Source organism: Choloepus didactylus, chromosome 10 (genome assembly GCF_015220235.1).
Source record: "Choloepus didactylus isolate mChoDid1 chromosome 10, mChoDid1.pri, whole genome shotgun sequence".
Lineage (NCBI taxonomy): Eukaryota > Metazoa > Chordata > Mammalia > Pilosa > Megalonychidae > Choloepus > Choloepus didactylus.
The window spans coordinates 17,457,790-17,474,295 of NC_051316.1; the positions used below are offsets into that span (position 1 = coordinate 17,457,790).

Consider the following 16,506-nt stretch of genomic DNA (forward strand, 5'->3'; position numbering starts at 1 on the left):
CAAAAACGCAAAATAGTTAAATTACTTGGAAGAAATTTGAACTGTTGGATCCTTATATTTGAAGCATAAGGCTTACATTGAATTTGGTATACTAGCTACATTTTGGTAGAGAGCAGCGATGAAAATATAAACCTTTTCTAATCATTGCTAATACACACCAACCCATGGCCGCCAAATAAGGCCGTATTTCATTGAGAAGATTTGATTCCTTTTCTTCACTGCCGCACCATTGTCGTCTTGAAATGCCACAGCTCGTGTCATTGTGCAAACCAGACTATGAAACGTTTCAGCATTTATCGTTTCCAACTTCACATTAGTATGGGGATTAAATCCATTTCAATTTCTCCAAGAGAAGCTCATCCGATTTTTAAATGATCCCGAGCCAGTCCTAGCTCGTTGTCATTTTAATGGCCAACGTGTGTCTCCTGGACTCTCAGCCGCCACTCCAGGCGCGACGTGATGGGGGTTGTTATGGAAATGGAGCCCGCCCAGTGGAGGGTTAATCTGCCGAGTCGTGACTACTTCTGTCAAATCCTCCCCGAGGATAAATAATTAAGGCTCCGGGAGGACGCCGTTGGCAGGAAGCGCGCAGGCTGGGCGCACGTGGGTGGCGCAGGCGCCGAGCGCCGCCACCCGAGCGCGCACCGGGCGCGGTCGCGACCCAGCGCACGGGGTCCGGATACCCAGCGCGTTTCCTCGCCCCAGGGCGCACAGCCCGCCAGGCTGGCCGGACCCCAGCAGGCAGGCTGTCAACTGAGCTTAAAAATGAAAATGCATTTCCCCTTACCTAAAAATACAGCGCTGGTTACATAAATCCTTGAGATCCCAGAAACTACTCCAACCAAAAAGTACTGATCAACGCTTTCATCATTCCCACCAGGGTAAGTAGATGTCATTGATGTGAGCTGTGACAGAGCGAAATCTATCATGTCATCTTGTTAACGCGTTTCTCCAGAGTGAAGCCAGAAAGCCGGATCCGTTCGGATCCAAAGCAAAGTGCGCCCATGACTTCAGCGCTGCTTTGAGTCCGACCTCTCACCTGGACCAAGTGAGATTCTTTTAAAATGCATGCACTGTAAATGTCTATAAAATACATACAACAGGCAAAACTGGCCAGACAACAGAAATGCAACTTTTTGCATTTTCGCAAAATGCTTTTTTTTTTTTTTTTGCATAAAATGTTTTCCAATTTTATCTTTAGACATTCATTCAGTGGGGATGTTCATCAAACTTGCCCTGTTTAGGTAGGTCCAAAGTTTTCTGGATGCTGCCAAGGTAAAAACACACACATATCTTAACATCATTTTAAGTGACCAACACTGTGTCACTTTGGTCACTACCTTGTCTCTCCCCAGGCTGGGTTGCAGGGAGAATCTGCTCTCCTATGTCTTTTTTCTTAGGGTCACCTCCTCCTTCCCTTGCTAGCTGCTCTTTCTATTCTCTCTGAGGTCAGAGAAAGAAAGGTAGATGGGGACACAACGTCCTTACTTGACTGAAACTATTGCAAAATGGCTTTGCCCTCTCTGGGACAGGCAGTCTTTAAATGCCAACTGTTTTCTACCCTAGGCATTTTCAAGGGTTGGTTAAGCAGTGGCACTTGCCAGACCCTCCTGCATCCTGTTTCTCATACCACTGCTCTCTGCACTGTCCCTGATTTTTGGTGGCCCTCCTCTCATCGTGTCTCCAAGGGGATGGCCCACTGCCCTCTCAGGGGTCAAGAGGCTTCAGGCTACCACTCTCTATTACCACTCTTGCCAATAGCAGACAAACGTGCTCTCCAGCACCCTTTTCTCTGGCAAGCTGCTCTGCTTACTAATCTGTATAACCAAATACACCAAAACCTAGTGGTTTAAAACAGCAGCAGTTTTATTTTGTTTATGATTTTGTAGGTTAGAAACAAGCATCCCTGTTACTGCAAAGGAGAACCTAAGCCTATTTATAATTGTGCCCAAGAGTCACCACCCCAGAGAACCTCTTTTGTTGCTCAGATGTAGCCTCTCTCTCAGCCAACTCTGCAGATGAACTCTCTGCCGTCCCCCCTCATGGGACATGACTTACAAGGGTGTAAATCTCCCTGGCAATGTGAGACAAAACTCACAGGGATGAGACTGGCCCTGTCATCATTTGATTGAGAAAGCCTTCTTGGACCAAAAGTGGGGACAGAAATGAAACAAAATAAAGTTTCAGTGGCTGAGAGACTTCAAATAGAATCAAGAGGTCATTCTGGAGGTTATTCTTCTGTATTATATAGATACCCCTTTTTAGTTTTTAGTGTACTGGAAAAGCTAGAAGGAAATACCTGAAACTGTTAACTGCAACCCAGTAGAATTGATTCTTGAAGACAATTGTATAATTATGTAGCTTACATGGTGTGACCGAGTGTGCCGGTTTGAACGTATTATGTCCCTGTCCTAGTTTGCTAATGCTGCGGAATGCAAAACACCAGAGATGGATTTGCTTTTATAAAAAGGGGGTTTATTTGGCTACACAGTTACAGTCTTAAGGCCATAAAGTGTCCAAGGTAACACATCAGTAATCCGGTACCTTCACTGGAGGATGGCCAATGGCGTCCGGAAAACCTCTGTTAGCTGGGAAGGCACGTGGCTGGCATCTGCTCCAAAGTTCTGGTTTCAAAATGGCTTTCTCCCAGGACGTTCCTCTCTAGTAAGCTTGCTTCTCTTCAAAACGTCACTCACAGCTGCACTCTGTTCAGTCTCTTTGAGTCAGCACGTTTATATGGCTCCACTGATCAAGGCCCACCCTGAATGGGCAGGGCCACACCTCCATGGGAGTATCCCACCAGAGTCACCACCCACAGCTGGGTGGGGCACATTCCAGGCAAATCTGATCAGCACCAAAAGTCTGTCCCACAAGACTACATCAAAGATAATGGCGTTTGGGGGACAAAATGCATTCAAACCGGCACAGTCCCCCAGAAAAAGCCATATTCTTTGATGCAGTCTTGTGGGGCAGACGTTTTGGTGCTGATTAGATTTGCATGGAAATGCACCCCACCCAACTGTAGGTGATAACTCTGATGAGATATTTCCATGAAGGTGTGGCCCCACGAATTCAAGGTGGGCCTTGATCAGTTGAGCCATATAAATGAGCTGAGAGGCAGAGGGAACTCAGTGCAGCTGAGAGTGACATTTTGAAGAGGAGCTACAGCCAAAAGGGACACTTTGAAGAAAGCACAGGAGCTGCAGATGAGAGACAGTTTGAAGACAGCCATTGAAAGCAGACTCTTGCTCCAGAGAAGCTAAGAGAGGACAAATACCCCAAGTGCAACTAAGAGTGACGTTTTTGAGGAACTGCAGCCTAGAGAGGAACGTCCTGGGAGAAAGCCGTTTTGAAACCAGAACTTTTGAGCAGACGCCAGCCACGTGCCTTCCCAGCTAACAGAGGTTTTCCGGATGCCATTGGCCATCCTCCAGTGAAGGTACCCGATTACTGATGTGTTACCTTGGACACTTTATGGCCTTGAGACTGTAACTGTGTAACCAAATAAACCCCCTTTTATAAAAGCCAATCCATCTCTGGTGTTTTGCATTCCAGCATCATTAGCAAACTAGAACACTGGGTGATTGTGAAAATCTTGTGGCTCACACTCCCTTTATCCAGTGTGTGGACAGATGAATAGAAAAACAAAGACAAAAAGTAAATGAATAATAGGGAAGGATGGGGGGGTTGGTATGTTTTGGGTGTTCATTTTTACTTTAATTTTTATTCTCATTCTTTTTTTGTGTGGTAATGCAAATGTTCAAAAATTGATTGTGGTGATGAATGCACAACTATATAATGGTACCGTGAACAATTGATTGAACACTGTGGATGATTATATGGTTTGTGAATGTATCACAATAAAATTGAATTAAAAAAAGAAAATTAAAAAACAAGCATCCCAGTTTAAAAATGGGCAATTAGAAAAAAATATTTCACATAGAAAATATAAAAATGGCAAATAAACGCATGAAAAAATGTTCAACATTATTAATCATTGGGAAATGCAGATTGAAACTACAATGAGACACCGCTGCATCTCTATTAGAATATCTAAAATTAAAAAGACTATATACCAAGAATGGTTTAAAATATTCATAATTCTCATTGTAATTTTTTCTTTAGTTTCGCAGTTGCTGAAGCAAATACCATGCAATGGGTAGACTTAACAACAGGACTTCATTAGCTCATGGTTTCAGAGGTTAGAAGGCTTTCTTCCTCCCAAGGTCAGTATCTTTTGGCTGGCCAGCAATCTTCAGAGTTCCTTGGCTTTTCTGCCACTTGGTAATTCACATGGCAGGATCTTCTTTCTCTTCCAGGTTCCTATGACTTCTACCTTCTGGGCATTCCCCCTGGCTTCTCTCTGTCGGCCTTTCACACTGTTTATAAGGGACTCCAGTAATCTGGATTAAAGCCCAACCTGATTCTGTGGGGCCACACCTTAACTGAGGTAATACCTTGAAGAGGTCCAATTTACAATGAGTCCACACCTACCAGTCTGTGCACCAAGACCAAGAACATGTCCAAACTGGGATGCATAATTCAATCAACCATTCCATGGATTTATTTGGAAATGTGCTTTTACTTTCTAAATGTATGAGATTTTCTTAGCTATATTACACACACATACACACATATACACATGGCCACAATGTCACATTGTGGTCAGAACACGTGGGGTCCGTGATGTTGTTCCTTTGATGTTTATCGAGTCCTTCATTGTGGTCTGGCATGGGCTCAATTTTTATAACTCTTCTACATGTACTGAAAAAAAAAAACGTGCAACTAACAATATAGTCAAGTATAGGAGTTGGCAAACTACTGCCCAGCAGTCAAATGTAGTCTGCTACCTGTTTTTGTAAATTAAGTTTTATTGGAACACAGTGCATTCATTGACACATTTTCTCTGGCTGCTTTTGTATTTCAACTGCAGAGATGAGTAGTTTTGGCAGAGATCAGATGGTCTACAAAACCTAAAATGTTCACTAACTGGTCATTTTAGAAAAAAATTGCCAACTCCTGGGCTAGCAGGTAACAGCTTGGGTTCTGGAGTTAAATGATCTCAGATCCCAGCTCAGCCTCTTCTAAGCTAAGTATCCTGGGTAAATTATTCCATTTCTCTCTGCTGTAGTATCCTCATTGTGTTCTGAGTTAGAATGAGTTAATCATGTAAGCACTTACAACACTGCCTAGCACATGGTAAAAATGGCACAATTTTCTAAGAATATGCTCTAGTTCCAGCTTTTAAATCTGTTCTTCAAATATTTTATATCTTTACTAAATACTTTGGTAATTGATCTGCCCATATCTGGAAGAACTTACTAAAAACTGCCAAGGTCTTTGTAAATTTTGGCTTTACATATGCTGAAGATGAGTTGCTAGGTTATACAGTTCTAAGATTGTTATATCTTCCTGGTAAATTATTCCTTTTATCATCAAGTAATAACCCTTGATTAATCCTTTCATGTTTTTCCCCCACAGAGTCTACTTTATCTGAAATTTATACTATTATACCAGTTTTCCTTTGGTTAGTATTAGAAAAAGTTATGTATAACCTTATTGTCAAAATTTCTTGGTTATTATGTTTTAGGAGTCTCTTTTATAAACTGTAGAACTAGATTTTTTCTCTCATCCCAAACGTGAATTTCTGTATTTTATTGGATGTGTTTAATCCATTTACATTTATTGTGATTACAGATATAGTTGGTTATTTCTTTCATCTGGTTTAGTTTTTTATTTACCCTACTTTCTATTAAATTGATGGTATTTTCTTCATACTCATTCTCTTTTTTATTGATTTGGAGGTTAACACTCTGTTTTTGCTGAGAAAGAGGCAGAAGACAGATACTCAGAGATTCTTAAAATTAGGTAACCCATCACAAGTTTTAAAAATTCAATCATAAGTACAGTGTGTACTGTGCCCCTGTCCCCCAGCTTCCATCCCCAAAGGCACCAACTGTTACCAGGTCCCTGTGGGTTCTTCCAGGGGCATTGTACACATTGGATAACAGTTATAATTCTTCCTGGTATTAATTTTCAATTCTACAATCTCATTTTCCTCCCCTTCTTATAGTCCTTTTTTCACCTCTCTGTCCATCCTTCCACCAGTCTTAGCAGGAGGAAACAGGAAGAGAAAGACTGAAAGTGGAGAAAAGAATTTGGAAATGAGGAAAGGAGAAGAGAAAAATAATCAGAGAAACTTAAAATTAGAAAAGAAACTTTAAAATGACCAGTCCAACCAGAGTTCCAGAAGAGGAAAACAGAGAAGGACACTGTATTGCTTCACCATATTCCCCTAATACATTACAACTCAGTTTTGTTTTGTTTTGTTTTGTTTTTGAGATCTAAAAAGAGCCCACAGGACAACTGTGCTTGCTTCACCATGCTACTGGAGCCCATCTTGGATGGCAGAAGCAGAGAGAGCTTCAGGGATGAAATGCAGCTCATTGGACGTGCCAATCAAACGCTGTTCCACTTCATTGCATGCATTATGGTAGATTCAATTATGTACCCCAGTAAAAGACATGTTCTTCATGAGCCCATTGTATTGTAAATAGGACTTTTGAAGATATTATTTTTATTAAGGTTTGGCCCAACTGAATGAGGGTGGGCCTTAATCCTAGTACAGAAAGCTTTATCAGACAGAGCCACTCGGAAGAGCAGAAGCTGGAAGTCAAGGGAGCCCAGAGGAGAAACGAGAGAGCTCTGCCAAGTGTTAGAAAAGCCAAGGACCCAAGGATCACCAGCAGTCTTTGGGGAGGAAGCCTTGCCAATGCCTTGATTTTGTACTAGACTTAAAACCATGAGCCAATAAATTCCTGTTGTTGAAGCCAACCTATTTTGCAGTATTTGTGATTGCAACCAAGAAACTAAGACGGGCATCCTTCTGAACCCAGATGAAGGAAACAAGAGTCACGCTATATGCAAATCCCTGCATAGAGAATAGATTGGTGATGTATAAGTTTCTCTTTCATTGGTTGACAGTGATTTTCATTTTTAAAAAGATTGTTTAGTAGAATTTGAAAATCTCTGATAAACCAAAGTTTTGTTGACTTGGTTAGAAGATACTTGCCAAAGTGAATAGCATTAAATTATGCAAATCTATTTGCTAAATAGGGTAGATTTTCTATAGTTAAAAAAAAAAACAACAGAAAGCCACTTACTTTTTTTTCCTTTGCTCTAATAAATTTAAATAAAATATAGCACATAAACATTCATAGACACACACTTTTAAGCTACTTGCATTGCTAAGAAAGTTTTCCATTGCAAGTGACATAAGTAGAATTCAAAACTAGCTTAAAAATTAAAGAATACCTAAGTAAGTGGAGGGACATACCATGTTCATGGTTGGAAGACCCAATATAATAAAGATGTTGACTCTCGCTAAATTGATTTATAGGTCTAATACAATCCTATCAAAGTCCCAGCAAGATTTGTTACAGACATAGAAAAGCATATTCTAAAATTTATAATAGCAAGTCACAGGCCCTAAAAGAACTAAAATCATCTTGAAAAAAGAAGAACAAAATCGAGGAGCTCACTCTACCCAATATCAAGTCTAAATACATAGCTATAGTAATCAAGATAGACAGTTTGATATTAGCAGAAGGATAGACACATAGTTCAATGGAACAGAACAGAGAATCTAGAAAAAGACCTACAGATATACAGAAAGCAATTTTTGACAAAGGTGTAGAAGCAATTCATTTTCAACAAATGGTGCTGGAACAATTGAACATCCATGGACAAAAAAAAATGAACTTACTCCTTCTTAACTCAAAATGGTTAGGGATCTGAGGTTAGGCAAAGAGTTCCTAGACTTGACACCAAAAGCACAATCCATAAAAGGATATAGTGATAAATTGGGCCTCATCAAAATTTTAAAATTTGGCTTTATCAAAGACTCTGTCCAGAGAATGAAAAAACAAGATTTAGACCTGGAGAAAACATTTGTACAGTCATATCTGATAAATGATTACTATCTAGAATATATAAAGTACTTGCAAAACCAGAAAATAGTAAAAGACAAACATCCCAATTAGAAAATGGACAAAAGAAATGAACAGGCATTTCACATAAGAGGACATACAGATGGCAAATAAGAAATGTTCAACTTTATTAGTTACTAGGGAAATGCAAGATAAAACTGCAATGAAATATACACATCTAGCATAATAGATAAAATTAAAGTTCATGATAGCATCAAATGCTGGCAAGGATACAGAGAAAATGGGTTTCTCATACATTGCTGGTGGGAATATAAAATGGTGCGGCCACTCTGGAAAACAGGATGGCATTTTCTTATAAAACAAAATGTATGACCCAGCAATTGCACCCTCGGTCATTTATCCCAGAGAAATGGAAACTTATGTTTATGCAAAAATCTACACGCAAATGCTTAGAACAGCTTTGTTTGTAATAACACAAAACTGGAAACAACCCATATGTCCTCCAACAAGTGAATTGCTAAACTGTGGTACATGTGGTATACCATGGAATACTAACTCAGCAACTTAGAAAAAGACCTATTAATATAAGCAATAAATTGGATGAATCTCCAGAGAATTAAGCCAAGTGGAAAAAGCCAATCCCAAGAGGTTATATACTATATGGTTCTATTCATTTAACATTCTTGAAATCACAAAATTATAGAAATGGAGAACAAATTAGTGGTTGTCAGGGATTAAGTATGGTGAGGGTAAGGGGCGGGTGAGAGGGAAGTGAGTGTGGGAAGACAACACAAGGGATACTTCTATCTTGATGTGGATACACAGAACTCACATGATAACTTGCTTAGAACTAAATTCACACATACACACACATGAAAACATGCAAAACTGGGGAAGTCTGAATATAATTGGTGGATTGTACCCATGTCAATAGACTGTCTATGTTGTTTTGTACTGTAATTTGTACAAAATGATTGCATAATACTCATACTGTATTGTACAATGGTTTGGCAAGGTGTTATCATTGATAGAAACTGGGTAAAGGATACACAGGATCTCAGTATTATTTCTTACAAATGTATGTGAATCTATAATTCTCTCAAAAGAAAAAGTTTCAACAACTTTTTTTAAAAACACAGCTAGCTTAAGTAAAGCAAAAGATGGAAGTGATTCATTGGTTCATATAACCAAGAAGCCCAAGGTGTGGTTTGGAGTTCAGGCATAGCTGGATCCAGGGAAGCAAATGATGTCATCAGGACCCTGTCCTCACCATCTTTTGAGTCTGCTGTCCTCTCCATCACATCTCAGAGAAGCTGTCTCCACTCAAGAGCAAAGATGGCCAACAGCAACTCTAGGCTCACGCTGTTTGAGGTTAACAACATCCAGCAAGAAGAAAAAAAAACCTCTCTATATATGTATTCCCATGTCAAACTCTGAAAAGAACTCAGAGTGTTTAGCCCAGGTCCCATGTAACACACCCTGTGGGGGTGGGTGGGGTCATGGGATAACCCTCCCCCCACCCTGGTATTACTTGGAATGGATTGGGGTCAGTTTCAGTGTACAGACAGTTGTCCACGACAACAGACACAAAATTTGAGCCATTGAAACAGTAATTCAGTGAGTGAGAGATTTTTCACAGAATAAATAAATCCTGGAAGTATCTAGATGCAAAAATGAGTTGAGCCATACAAAACTGTAGATAAGTAAATCTCCATGATAAGTAAATCACTAGAATTATATAGTATTAAAATTTTAAATTATAAAAGAAAACGGGAGCTTATAATCAATGGAGATAATGTGGTTTGGAATTAGGAACAAAAATGTTCTGTGCTTTAATAGAATCTCTGTCTGCTATACTTGGCAAGAAATCCCATTTCTAATAAAATCCTCTTTATAGGTACTCTAGAAGGCCTCCTTGAAACAGTCCGCAGGGATTCCTGGGCTGGAGAACCCTGGGTATTACAACATGACACCATTTTTAATCTACATTCCAAGTGCAATTTAAGATCCTTATTTTTTTTTTTCCAAGGAAGTCTCCTTCTATGATAAGGACTTGTGCTGAGCAGGCTCTTGTAGGACTCATATGTGGCTTGGCTATCTCTATGTAAGCTGGAAGGAAGCCACATGCACAAGACTAATAGGGTAGACTGACTCCTTTCAGCACGCCTTCTCTACTGAGAGTGGAATGCTTACCAAGCAAGAAGGTAGATGTGAGCAAGGTGAAGGGGTAGCATGTCCAGCTTGAGTGGAGTTCAAGGTCTGCTTCTGGCTATCACAGGCCCAAGGAGAGGGCCTGAGCAGCTGGCACTTCCTCTGGCTGCATTTTTCCTTGCTGTGGAGCAGCAGGTCTTGGCTCCCAGGAACTCTGCATGTTGGCCAATACCCTGAATTTAAACTGGCTAGAATGGTTTCTGTTGTCTGCAAAAGGCAATAGCCCCTCAAGGGTCAGGATTTATGGCCTGGTTGACCCTAAAAGGCAGTGAGAATCTGGTCAGCTTCAGGAACCTGTCCCCAGAGAGAAGACATTACCTCCAGTTGTTGAAACAAAACTTAGCATTAAATTACCACCAGTTGTTAGCGTTAGGAATTTTTTAAAGTCCTTATTGGTTAGATATACATGCTGAAGTATTTACATGTAAAATGACACATTACCTGGGATTTGCTTTAAAGTATTTCAGGAATAAAGAAAAAAAGAAGGGGGAGACTTAGTTTGCCATACTGGTATGACAAATTGCATGCAACAGGTTGGCTTAAATAACAGGAGTTTATGGTTCACAGTTTCAGAGGCTATAAGTCCAAACTAAGCTGCTGGCTAGAAGGCTGGCTGCCCTCTGGGGTCCGTAGCATTATGAGTGGTTGGCAATTGTTGGGTTCCTTGGTTTTCCCATCACAAAGCCATGTCCTCATCTTTCTCTTCTGGGTCTGTTGACTTCTGGCTTCTAGCTCCTCCCTGTGTCTTTCTCACACTATGTCAGAATTTATTCTTCTTATAAAGGGCTCCAATAATCTAGATTAAGACCCAACCACATTCACTTGGGCCACACCTTAACTAAAAATAACATCTTCAGAAGGTTCCATTTATAGTGGGCCACACCCACAAGGATGTGGATTAAGATTAAGAACATGTCTGTAATTCAACCCACCGTAGGGAATAAAGCTAGAGAACGTTAATAATTAACAATGCTAGTGATGGATACATGAAGATTATACTAATGATTCTACTTTTGCATATGTTTGAAATCCTCCATATGTGATGGTTAGGTTCATGTGTCAACTTGGCCAGGTGACAGTACCCAGCTGTCTGGTCAAGCAAGCACTGGCCTAACCGTTGTGCGAGGATGTTTGTGGCTGGTTAATAAACCAACAGGCTGGCTTATTAAATCATCAGTCAGTTGTCTGCAGCTGTGACTGATGACGTCAACGAAGGGTGTGTCTTCCACAATGAGAGAATGCAGTTGGCTGGATTTAATCCAATCCATCGGTTGAAGACTTTCAAGCGAGACAGATAGAGGACCTTCACTTCTTCTTCAGCTGACCAGTGAAGCATTTCCTGAGGAGTTTGTCGAAATTGCCAGTTTGTTTCTTGAGGAGTTCATCGAACATGCTCGTCAAAATTGCCAGTTCATTTCCTGAGGAGTTCGTTGAAGTTGCCAGTTCGTTTCCTGAGGAGTTCATTGAACGTCTTCATTGGAGTTGCCAGTTTGCTGCCTGCCCTATGGAATTTGGACCCATGCATACCCACAGTTGCATGAGACACTTTTATAAAATCTTATTTTCATAGATATCTCTCATTGATTCTGTTTCCTTACAGAACCCTAACTAATACACCATAATAACACACTTTTAAAAGTATCACCTTCGGCCACCAGGAACGAAGCTCCTCTGGGGCCATCCTGAAGGGCATACACAGAGCTCTTGCCAGTGGGTGCAGATATGCATGGTGGTTACTAAACATAGAAATACTTCTAGACCACTCTTCAGAGCCACCCAGATCTCCCCCTGCTGCCTGAGTCGCCTCAGGCCCTCCACAAACACTGATGATCTCTCCATAATTCAGCTGGTGAAGGGCTAGAGCACAGAAGGGCTCCAGAGCCTTGCTCCAACTCTACAGCCTATTTTCCTGATTAGTAGGTGTAGTAGGTTGAATTATGTATCCCAACAAACACATGTTCTTCGTCCTAATCTCCATCCCCGTGGGTGTGAACTCATTTTAAATAGGACCTCTTGAGGAGGTTATTTTTATGTAAGGTGTGGCCCAACTGATTGAGGGTGGTCTTAATTCAGATTGCTGAAGGCCTTGAAAGGAGAACCCAGATATGTAAAGATTTGCTTTACAGTGCTTCAGGAAAAAGCCAGAAAGGAGAGGGCATTGCCATGTGACAAGAGGCAGAAGTACAAGCCAAGAAACCCCAAGGAGTGTTGACAGCTAGCATGAAAACACTATGGTCTTTGGAGAAAAAGCATTGCCTTGCTGATTCCTTGATTTTGAACTTCTAGCCTCAAAACCTTAAGCCAACAAATTCCTGCTGTTTAAGTCAAAACCAGTTTGTGGTATTTGTGACAGCAGCTCTGGCAAACGAAGACATTTGTTGCCCTTGTCATACCAGTTATGAATGTTTTTCATGCCATCCCTAAGGTTTACTGACAAATTAGGGAAGGAAGGAGCATCACCACAGAGATGGGAGCAATTAGTGCTGAGTCCATTGGTCTTTCCATTGGCTGAGAGAATTTTCTGTTCAGTGATGAGTAGTTGCATCACGTTGATAGGAGCATGCTGTTGCTAGGAAGTTGAAATACAGGTTGAGTGGCTAAAAGGTGGGTGGTGATATATACTGCAGGTTGACTCATTCCATACCCACTCCAACCTCCTTCTAGCAGGTTTTCCTGTACTGCAGCAGCTAAAAGCTAAAGCTGCATTTTCCAGACACCCTTCTGGCCAGAGCCCATGTTGAACTGAGTTCAGCCAAGCACATGCTTCCCTAGTAGGTAGATATGAGTGGTGAGAAGTAGCACAGGGTAGAATGTATCTCCTGGGAGATCTCCACTATGGAGGAGGATCTGGAATCTTGGAGGGTTAGTGGTAGGTAACAATGGCCCAGGGATTCTGTTAGAAAGGTTCTAAGGGTTCACTGGGTGTTTCTCCTGGCGGCTCGTGTTTCCATCAGGAAATTCTTTAAGCCAACCAACATCCTGATTTGAGTCCCTGTTGGCTTAAACCCACTCAAGTGGATTCTGTGCCCACTTTGAATGAATGTAAACACCTGATTTTCCACATGATTCAAACAGCCTGTTTTTCCAAGCTGTTTATATACTATTACGGATTGAATTCCCCCCCACCCCCAAAGATATGTTCCATGAATGTGACCCTATTTAGAAATAGGATCTTTGATGATGTTATTGGTTAAGACAAGGCCAAATTGGATTTGGGTGGGTCCTAATTCATTGGCTGGTGTCCTTAAAAGGAGAAGAAATTTGGAGTCAGAGAAGACAGCCGTGTGACAGAGGCAGAGATGGAATTATGCTACAAGTCAAGAAAAGCCATGGTTTCACAGGAAGCTCAGCCCTGCCGACATTTCATTCAGACTTCTGGTCTCCAGAACTGTCAAACAATAAGTTTCAGCTGTTTTAAGCCACCCGATTTCGACAGCCCTGGAAAACTAAGACATATACCTTAGGAAGCAAAAGCCAATACAGAGAGATAATAACCAGTATTATAACGTATGTCCCTGCCCAAAAAAGGAAAATATACACCAGACAGGGAAAAATCATGGAGAACGGTATCCATATAAATAACTATTCATTTGTGTTTCTATGTTTTTAAATCAAACCACTTAGGAGTAAAGAATAGCACAGGAATGTTTCAAGAGATAAGGAGAAGTCTTAAAAGAGTTTATATTTGATCAATAACTAGAATTTTTGAGCATTCAACACTCTCCCATTTGAAGTATTTTGCATTAATGGTCCCATTCTCCATCTTCCTCTTTACCCAGGTTGTTTGCCATGTGACTTTTCAGTTCCCTCTGTTTGCCCAGGTCTTGACACCAGGCTCACCCACTATTTATTTGGCCATCAGATTGAGACAGGGTGGTGGTTGCCAGTCCCGCACCTTGGGTGTCCAGCCCCTCCTGCACTTTGTTGTGGTGGAGGAAAAGATATGCAGTCTCCTACACCACTTGCACATAGTGGTGCCGAGTGTGGACCAAGCCTGGTGCTAAACCCATCTCCCATGCACACACGCACGCACACGCGCACACACTCACACACACACGCGCGCACACACACACACACACATGAGCCCTCTTAATCTCACCAGAGAAGTTTGCTAATCTGATCACCTAACCACCCAGTTTAAATGCCTTTGCTGATTCTCCAAGGCCCACAGAGAAAGTCCAAATCCCCTTATCTGGCCTCCAGGGCCCCTTACTATTGAAAGAGCTTAAGGGTGCCAGATTTAGCAAATGGAAATATAGGACGCCCAGTTAAATCTGAATTCCAGAAAAATAGTGAAGAGTTTTTAGCAAAAGTACATCCTGTGCAGTATTTGGTACACACACTAAAAAAATAAAACATTTGCTGCTTATCTGAGATACAGCGTTAACTGAGCATTCTGTGTTTCATCTGCATACTCTAGAAGGACCCTGATTTTCTTAAGAACTGGGGGCAGGGAGTGCTGTACTGAAAGGATAAAAGATAAAGAGCTAGAGGGAAATACCTGAAGCTGTTGAACTGCAACCCAGTGGCCTTGATTCTTGAAGACAATTGTATAACTACGTAGCTTACACGGTGTGACTGTGCGATTGTGAAAACCTTGTGGATCACACTCCCTTTATCCAGTGTATAGACAGATGAGTAGAAAAATGGGGGCAAAAGTAAATAAAAAATAGGGTGGAATGGGGGTGGTGGTGGCGGAACGTTTTAGGTGTTCTTTTATTTTTTATTTTTTATTTTTTTGGAGTAAGGAAAATGTTCAAAAATTGTTTCTGGTGACGAATGCACAACTATATGATGGTATTGTGAATAACTCATTGTATACTGTGGATGATTGTAGAGCATGCGAATATATCTCAATAAAACTGTATTAAAAAAAGAAAGAAAAAAAGAAAAAAGACAAAGAGCTGTAGGTTCTGCCCCACCATCAGTTTTATTCTCCAGCTCTTTGCCGAAGCTGCTCTTTTTGCCACAGCCTACTCACGGGTGCATCTGTCTTTTTTCTCCTTGCACTTCATCTTGGAATTCGGGTTCATGCCCAGCGCTTGCCCTTTCTCGAACGGCACATCCACGCTCCCACCGTCAGTCTGCCCTCACCCACTCGGGTCCCCTGATGTCTGTCCCCTCATTCCCCATCCATCCCTGCCCCCAGCCCAGCCCTCCACCTGGCTCAACAAAAACACCCCGACTTTCCCTCCCCTTCTCTGCCGTCACCCCTCCACACCACCAGCGTCACCTGGCAATCCCCAGACCCACGTCAGCTCTCATTGCCTTGACATCTCCAGGTGTGCACTGTGGCTGGGTGTTCTTACACCCCACATGGTGCCAGCAGAGGGCCAGCCTTGGCCACCACCTTTTCTACCCACCCAGCTCACTTTATCATCTCTTGACGTGGCATCCCGTGGAGCTCTGCAGGCACGTCCACCAGGCATCCTTCATGCTGGCCTGCAGCCATCTGTTTATTCACCTGTCTTGCCCCATTGAATGTAAGCGCTCAAAGCCAGAAAGAACTTCCAGACAAAGGGAGGTTGTCAACAAATACTTGTTAATGGAATTGAGTTTATTCATTTTATGCCTTTGGTCCAACACCTAGTAGATGTTCCAGAAGGAAAGAAGGAAGGAAGGGAGGGAGGGAGGGAATTAGGTGGTTCCGAAACTGTTTTCACAAACTGCAAAAAATCACTAGAATAAAAATGTAGTTTTCCTGACATTAAATGTGATAATATGGTACTGGATAGGATCTAAGAATGGAGGAGAAAAGGCTCAAAAGAACATTATTGAGACATAAGCAAAAATTGGAATATAGACTGTAAGCTTTATATCAAAGTTTTATATCAAACTTGAACTTGATAACTGCGCTTAACATAACAACCTCTTGTTTGCAGGAAATGAACATGGAAGTATTTATTATGTGTTCAAAAAGTATGATATGAGCAACCCGCTCTCAAATGTTCAGAAGGTAGATGGACGGATGGATGGATGGACGAATGGACAGACAGACAGATACATACATACACACATATATAGAACAATATGGCAAATGTGGCAAAATGTTAAAAGTTGGTGGATCTGGGTATCTGGGAGAGGGAGGGCTTTGTTGGAGTTCTCTGTGTGGGGTTTGCATTATTTTGCAAATGTCCTGTAGGTTTGAAAGTATTTCAAAATAAAATTTTTTTTAAAGGTTTAGTTTTCTCAGTGCCTACTTGGTAAGTTAAAAGCATTAATTATATAAGTTCTGATGTAGTCATTAAAAATAAAGCTCACTGTCTTTTCGTCCAAGTGCTCCAGACTGAGGCGTCTTCTCCCAACCCCCCTCCCCTCTTCCTTGCCTCAAGCAGGAGACCATTCA

General features: G+C 41.4%; 1 long non-coding RNA gene across 2 annotated transcripts; it reads left to right on the forward strand.

The window, feature by feature from the left end:
* Positions 1 to 683: 683 nt before the first annotated feature.
* On the forward strand, positions 684 to 6,827 carry LOC119505474. Of its 2 annotated transcripts, XR_005210746.1 has the most exons (5): positions 684 to 881; positions 4,126 to 4,226; positions 4,320 to 4,450; positions 5,482 to 5,527; positions 6,343 to 6,827. It is a non-coding gene; the product is annotated as an uncharacterized LOC119505474 (long non-coding RNA). The 2 variants fall into 2 exon arrangements; XR_005210745.1 differs by lacking the exon at positions 5,482 to 5,527.
* The last annotated feature ends 9,679 nt before the right edge of the window (positions 6,828 to 16,506 follow it).